Genomic DNA, 8,809 nt, shown 5'->3' on the forward strand with positions numbered 1-8,809 from the left:
TTCGAGTTGACCCGAATTGCTATTAGGTTCGGCACATGTAAAGTTCGACGTTTGAACCGGGCCTAAGAAGCAGTGTTGTTTACTTACCTTTGCAAGAATGCAGTATACTTTAAGTATACTTTTAGTATACTTAGTCTGTACTTCCCAAAAGAAAGTGTAGTTGAAGTATACTTCATTTATACTTAAAGAAGAAAAGTATAAATTAAGTACATTTTGTTAATGTACTTCATTTATACTTAAAATGTAAAAGTATACTTCAAGTATACCTCTTTTTTATTTTAACAAAGCTGGTGAGTGACTGTCTAAAGTAAAGTATACTTTAAGTATACTTGTTTGTACGTGTAAAATAAAGAAATAACTAAGTATTAAAGAATAAGCAGGAATTGCATTGAATGATTGATACCAGTGTATGATACAGGCAGGGGATTATAAAATATAAATTAAAATACTTTTATACATTCAAGGCACCACTAACAATAAAAATGTTTCATCAGTTCCTAGAAAATAACCGGTAGAAAATGTTAGAGCATTAGAAATAACCAAAAAAGTGCTTTATAAAAACATAATTCCACTTGATTCGGCAGTGTAGCAGCTCCTGTTAGCTTGTAATTCTTTTCATTGTTAGTAGCTTTTATTGTTTTGGGGCTAGGGGCATTGCTCCTCACAAGCCATTCATGTGAGACCTTACGATAGCTGCTACATCGCCCACTTGATTACATCGTATTAACAGTAAAATTCATACTGTTAAAGCAATGTATAACATTACAATTAAAAGTCAGTCACAATAGCAAACCCTACATGTAAAGTGATGGTTTTTGCAGCTCCCACTGCATACAACACCATTTGGTTGTAAAAAAGTGTACATTTCCCATGTTGACCACTTAATGGCATTAATACTATCAAAATCACTACACTGGTAAAATGCACACCAGCACTTACAAGACCAGGCATGTTTCTATTTCCACTGTTACTTAACCCATTGACTCCTGCACCGCCCATAACTGCCTGTGATGAACCTTGGTCCTTGTTCGACTTCTGATGTCATTGCCTTTGACCAAAATTGGCATCATCTATACACAGTGTTTTTGTTAGGGCCGGGACACCAGGACCTTTATTCGGCTATTTTAATTTTTGTCCCGGCTATTTTCAGGCTCAGTTTGTACTAAAACTCCTGTGGAAACTATGGTCAGCCGACAATTTTAACTTTGAACGTAAATTACGGTAAAATAAATAAAACTTTGTATTATTTCTCTGCTTTTGGGTGTTTCTTTGTGATAAATTTTGTGCACATGCAGCTAGTTTGGAGTTCATGACTTGAGACATTATGAAACAAAACAAACGCATTTATCGGCACTACACGGTTTATCATGGTGTTGCGACAGACAACAGCAATAAATTCAGCTTGTTCCATTGCTACAATTCAGTCTAGCATTTGCTCTCGAGAAAAAACAGTCAAACAGCAATTCTCATCTTTGTGACAACGTTACGTGACATATCTACTTTGGCGGCCTTGCACAGTACCAAATGAAGCGGAAAATTAATCAGTACTTCACTCTATGGGCGGCCGTCACCACCAAAATACAAGGATGTCAAATAGATCAGCAAATACAAAGATGGTATAAGGATCAGCTGCAGGATAGCATAGCAAATAAAGGAATGGCATAGCCAAATTATAGACAGTCTAGTTTTCCTTCGTGAAACACAAAACCCTAAATATGAATTGTTTAGCCAAACGAGAAACGGTCTTAAGTAGCCCATGTTGAGTTGGATCATGAGATTGTGAAGTGGACTAGCTCAATTACGAATAGCTTAGCACTCATGTGCAATACAGTACTCAAACGGTGTAGCGTTGAGTTAAACGGCTCAGGGTAATGCCGAGTAGCACAGCGCACGCATAAACGGTGAAGCGTTGCGTCAAATGGCTAAGCTTAATGTAGAATGGTACAGCGTACACACATAGTGTAGCGCTGCGGGAAATGGCTCAGCGTAATGTCGAATGGTACAGCGTACATAAAAACAGTGTAGTGTTGTGTGAAGTGGCTTAGTGTAATCTCGAATGGTACAGCGTACATGCAAACAGTGTAGCGTTGTGTGAAATGGTTTAGCGTAATGTCGAATGGTACAGCGTACATACAAACAGAGTAGCGTTGCATGAAGTGGCTTAGCATAATGTCAAATGGTACAACGTACGCACAACTGGTGTAGCATTGCGTGAAATGGCTCAGCGTAATGTAAAATGGTACAGCATAAACACAAATAGTGTAGCGTTAGGTCGAGTAGCTTTGCAAAACATCAAACGCTCTATCTGAACATTAAATTGCTTAGTATTACTTGAAATATTTCAATGTTGTGGCGAATCGTCGTGGCGTGATGTGAAGGCCATGCCATCCCTTTATTAGCTATGCTGTCCTGCAGCTGATCCTTGAGCCATCTTTGTATTTGCTGATCTATACAACATCCTTGTAGTTTTGGCGGTGACGGCCACCAAGGCATCTCGCTGAAACCACCAAAAATACAAACCGCAAATGGAACAGCGATCTGCTGGGGGCATGATGTCATCGTATGTGAAGACTGACACGAAACCATTACATGGCGTAGTATAGTCTTCACTTCGCTTTACCGTAAAGCAGAGCCAATTCGGTAAGTTTCTCCTCTTTCTTCACTGCTAATATTGCACTTATTCGTTGTCGTTCATGAAAGCGTCGTTCATTAAAATAGCAACGAGACTGAATTCAACCGCGGTTTGCCGCCCTCCCGGTTTACCACAGTTTGCACGCGTTGGTGGGCCTGAACATGTTTATAGTATTAAGTAGTGTTATGACATGCATTAAATGTCAATTGTCGAGCTCTCTTTTCTTTCTCTGACTCGCGCTTACTTTTTAATGAGTCCAACTTCAATGGCTCTTTGAACATTGCAGGAGTATGTGGGAAGTTGAATATTGTGTGTGCCCTAGACACCATGGTAATTTAACTATTAAACTCAACTATTATTAAAATGTGCATTAAATGTCTATTGCCGAGCTCTTATTTCTTTTCTTTTCTGACTCGCGCTTACTTTTCAAAGGGAGTTTAACTTCAAGCCTAGTGTGCCCGATATCAATGCTATGCGCGATATGATCAATGATCTATTCTCAGCGGACGAAGTTGTGCACAGTTTTTACCACTGCACTGAAACTACGTGCAACTACCAGAAGGAGAAAGGAAAGAAAAAATTTCTCCATGCATTGATCTTTCGACGCAATTTAACTTACGATGCAACAACAGGGCTGTGGTGGTTACTTTTCATTAAAGAGAAGGGTATGTACTATCTACTCTGCAGACTTCACCAGGCAAAGGGCAAGCACAATTACAGTGCATCATATGGAATGGAACCCGCTGTACGTTTCCTGACCTCAGCACTTGTGGAGCACTGCAGTGGACAGAGTTTCAACCAAAGATTCCATTGCAGCAGAAATGTTAAAGAGGAACTCGATTTTTCAAGAAAAACTTGACGAGCGTAACCTCCACAGGCATGAAATTCTGTATAGCGCTTTCATGTCATTGTACTGGCAGGTTCAGCATGGCATTGCCTACCGAAACTTCCCCTCCATGTTGAAGATGATGCGGATGATAGGACTGGAAAAGCTGGAGCATTTCCAACATGAATCATTGTGGTCAGTAAGAGGAATCCTCACAACGATGGGCAGGTTAATAAAGGAAAAGATCACAAAAGCTGCTAACAAAGCGAAGTGTTATGGCCTCATGGTAGACGATGTTACTGACATTCAAGTGAAAGAACAAAACATCATTTTCATCTGGTATGTGGAAAATGCAAATGTGCAAATCTGCTTTTTAGCTGTCAAAGATCTTATGGAGGATGCTGCGTCACCAAACGCCAAAACCATCACTGACAACATTAAAGAAGAACTGGCTAAGGATGACCTTGACATTCAAAAATTCCTGAGTTTGGCATCTGATGGAGCATCAGTAATGGTTGGCAAGAATAATGGCGTAGCAGCACTGCTCAAAAGGGAGAACCCAAGACTGGTCAACGTTCACTGTATCTGCCACAGACTGGCATTAGCTTGTGGGGACTCCAACAACGAGGTGGAGTACATGCTAACCATAGAACGCCTACTTGTTCACCTGTACAAGTGGCTCGAAAACTCCTGTGTGAAGATGGCAGCGTATCTTAAGATGCAATTAAGACTTCGAGACATGCAGCTTCCCACTGATGAGTCGAAACGACACAAAATTGGTCACAAACTCCAACGGGCTTGCAGAAAACGATGGCTGTCCACAGACAAAGCAGTGCTGGGGGTTTGGCAGGACTACACTGCAATTCTTTTAACGCTCAGTGCTGATGAGTTCTGAAATGATGCAACTGCCATTGGTCTACTACCCCAGATGAAGACCGCGAAATTCATAGGTAAAAAATGAGAAAGGCCTGTGTATGTACTTAGAAGACTGTTAAAGTCTGATATTTTTATTGACAAGTCTAGTGAACAAATGATTTAACGGCATTATGTTTCTTCTTTTTTCTGTAGGGAGTCATTATATCCTGAAGATGATTCTTCCTATCCTCACAACAATCAGCAAATGTTTCCAAGCTGGTGTAGTTTCATTTGCCAAGATTGTTCCTACACTTCAGTATGCCAAGGAACAACTCAAGCAAATTGCTACCAACGAGACACCTATCGCAGTGCTAAAACAGGCACACTTTATCTACATGTTTTATTGTAACTGGAATGTATGTATCATCAATGTAGTTTTATAAGTTGTCAAGTTGTTCTAGTGAAATTCAAGGTGAAAACCTGTATATTTCTTAGTTATCACAACAGTTACCGACATATAGTTGAATATCAATTATGCTACGAGAATAAAAAACAATTACATTATCAGATTTTGTCATTCTTCATACAGGACTTGCAACCTGAAGGACGACTCCAACTTGTTTTGAAGGACTTAAGAGCAAGAGACCAGCCAGACCAGTCACTGCCAACATCCCACCAAGAAACTCAACTCAAAAGCTTTTTGAACTATGTTGGTGCGCTGACTGAAAACATTGATGCATGGTTCCAGGAGTCCTCTCCCGTACTTGATTCCTTCAAGATATTTGATTTACTTTCTGTTCCTGCAAAAACCGACGATGGCTTCAGGTATTGTCTACTTTGGGTACTTTGATATCATGGTTTTAACATTAAACAAATTAGACCACTGTCCGGTTTATGCTTTTTCATTTACTGTTTTACAATTTCTTTTTCTTAAAGTGAATATGGCTCCAGCATGATTAAGAAGTTGGCTGACCATTACTTCCCAGGGCCTCAGCATGCAGAAGACCACCAACAGCTTATTGTGGAATGGCAAAAGGCAAAATATGACCTACTGCAGTGGAAGGAAAATGATCTGCCACAAGCTATTCGTCAGGGGGAAGGTTCAATTACAGCTACTGATTGGTGCCTATCCAAGCTGATGCAGCCACCCTATAGATCTCACTATCCCATGCTGTCATTCATGGCTGAAGTTTGTCTAAGTTGCCAGTCAGTAATGCTTGGCCTGAGAGGGGAGCCAGTGTCCTGAAATGGCAGAAGAACAGGTTGCAGTCAAGAATCAAAAATGATTTGCTAAACCCTGTGTTGCACATTTCTATCAATGGGCCCAAACAACAGTCAAAGGAGTTGCCATTCTTAATCCGTGATGTGGTTGCAGGGTGGCTGAAAGAAAAGGATAGAAGAAAGCTTAAAAAGCTTTCTCCCATCTCAGCTACTGTGGCCTCATCTTCCTTGGCAAATGCAGAAGCAGTCCCAGACCATCCACCAACACTCGATGAAACCACTCCACATGATCTAGATGTACCATCCTCCATGGAAGTTGATGATTCACAAAGCATCAAGAGTGAGCCAAATGTCGACGCGTATGTTACTGCTCTCCAGCTTGAATGCGATGAGAAAAGCCACAACATGGAAGATTCTGACTATGAATCAGACTATTTCCCTGACTAGCTATAAAGTATCAAGTATAGATAATTCATTGCTTTGAGTTGTCTTAGGTTAATCATACCATAAATGAATGCATTTCTGAGCCAAAAAATGATTATTTTTAAAGAAGAAATAAATTATCAAGGAAATTTTTTTTAATTGTGAATTTAAAACAAGAAAACACCAGTTCTTGACATATGAAGAGCATCCTGACTGCAGAAAGATACATTATGGATTATTGAAGCTAAAAGGTATGTGTTTTATCTAGGAGTATTATAGATTTATACCATGTGAACTTTACAACTTTGAAAATAAATATTAAAATTGTGAAAAAGCCAAAGTTGTCATTTATTTCTTAAGCATTTTGGTATGTAATCCGTACTACAAGTTGCATGTTTCATAGTAACAAATGCCATATTATATCAGCCAATATAAGACCAGAAAGTGTGCAAAAGTAGCCTCAAATGTACCCATTTGGGTCTAAAATTTTCAAATTTTCCTCCGTGAGGCCCCCCGGATTATATAGTAATAACAATAATTGTTATTATTATTACTAGCACATAGGAAGCCTTGACCATGTTCTGTTCTCAGTGTTGTAAAACACGCAGGAAGCGGCTAGAGCACGCAAGAAGTGTAGTGGGAAACGCGAGACTTAGTCGAGGGTTTCTCCCGTCTACTTGGGTGCGTTTGGAAAAATTTGCCAATCAATCAAAAAGATCAGAAATTAGCAGGCATATCTATCCACAATTGCGCAAAGAAAAACTCCACTAACAAATATCAACTGTCCGTTTTATCTAAGGAAACTGATCCACAGCTGTACTTTTCAAAAAAGCGTGCGAAAGCCGAGTGAAAGGCATGGGTTGCACAAGGGCGAATTCTGTTTGTTCAACTGAGATTTGTGTTAACATTAGAGATTTTCTTGAGGCATGGTTCGCACTTAAGCGAAAATAGTTTTTTCAAACGAAAATTTGTGTTATCAGTAGAGACTTTCCTAATACAATTCCTTCAAACAGATTTTAGAAAAATTAACCAGTGAACCAAAAACGTCAGAAATGAGCGAGCATATCTTTACAAAATTGCACAAAGAACACAGAAGTCTATTAGAAAATATCAACTGTCCGTTTTATCTCAGGAAATTGATCCACAGCTGTACGCTTCAAAAGGGCTTGCGAAAGCCGAGTGAAAGAAATGGGTTGCACAGGAGCCAATTCTGTTTGTTCAACCGAAATTTGTGTCATATAACATTAGAGATTTTCCTATGGCATGGTTTGCACTAAAGCTAAGCGAATATTTTGCTCTATCAAAATTTTTGTCAACGTCAGATCTTTTCCTAATGCGACTTCTTAGAACAGATTTTAGAAAAATTTATCAGAAGAGTGATCCGTGATCAAAAGATCAGTGAAGTGGGGAAAGCGGAGTTTTTCCAAAATCGCGCAAATTAAATAAAATCGTGTGTTTATGTAAAGGATATACAGAAGGAAACGCCCGAGGTTATCCCTACAGAAGACACTCCCGAACGTAGAAATCGAATCTAAAGCAAGGGGCCGTATTAGGAAAAGCTCTAACTTTGTTACCCTTATTTTATAGTTGTTTACGCAGGCTTTAAGATGGGGGATATGCGGATGATGCACCACATGACGTGAAGTAGCCAGTAGAATCGCTTGGAAATAAATGAGTGGGTTATAGTTTCTTGTACCCCCCAACAACGAAGCACTTAAGTTTCAATATAAATTTGTCCCCCTATATTCAAGATATGAAGGACTAACACTCAAAAACTCAGCTGTAAAAACTCTTCACGGTTGCCACTTTACATTATCAACTCAGTTGATAAAACCTAATTATCTTTTTGTACCCCCACCAGCGCTGCACTTACAGTTCCTTTAAAAACCTAGCCCCCACATTTGGCAATAGCCAAACTTATAAAAGCTGGTTGTTTTTGTTGGTTAATTCACTTCATGCAAGTTTTTTAGCCAATTGACAAGAAGTCTTATCAGGTGGCGAAATTGAGGTAGATTGAACCGGTGACTAGGGCAGCACCAAGGTAATTTTTTGTTACGTTCAATCTAGTTATTTTATGACGCACCTTGTGATATTATTCTCAAAATTTTAACTTTATCCCGTAAACATTGTGAATCTAATAGATTTAAGGTTGCTGAAAGCAAATCGTATGTGACATCGTTTTCTGTTACTTAATTTCATGATATCTTAATTTCCCTTTTTGTGAATTCGATGCGCAGGAACTGTATTTGTATCAGTACTTCGTTATTTTCTCTTTTTTTGTAATTTATTTGCACCTTTAATTTAGTTGTTATAATAATTATACGTGTTTTACTTTTAGATCAAGTCAGTAAAACATCAGTTCTACAAACTTTTTATACACTTGAGTCACAGGAGCAATTGTAAGTGTTACTCTATTTTACGATGAAACTGTTTGATTCTGAAATCAGAAAGAAGCACATCTTTCCCGGAATGTTTCAGCTTTTTGTTCGCAAAGAACTATTGCACATCCTTTGGAAAACGAATGTAACTCTCTTTTGGGAGCAGCTACAAAACTTCTCTCGGAAGTCAAACGTTTACCTTGGCCTTCCAGGAAGCATGATGCGCTTCACATGATAAATCATCTTAGGAAAGCTAACTAGATTTAAAAGACGGATAGTATTTCTTTTTTTAATCAACGCGTAAGCAAATTTTACTGTAATTGATTAGCAGAGCGTGATGTCAACATTTGGTGAAAAACGAAAACTATGCTTGGTTCTCGTTATACTGTGATTACTGGCATGTCACGTTATCAATAATAGCTTATCTGTTGATAAAGTAGACACAAAGCCTTCAGTACCGTAAGCTGCATTGTG

This window comes from Pocillopora damicornis, chromosome 3 (genome assembly GCF_964200805.1).
Source record: "Pocillopora damicornis chromosome 3, jaPocDami1.2, whole genome shotgun sequence".
NCBI classification, from domain to species: Eukaryota; Metazoa; Cnidaria; class Anthozoa; order Scleractinia; family Pocilloporidae; genus Pocillopora; species Pocillopora damicornis.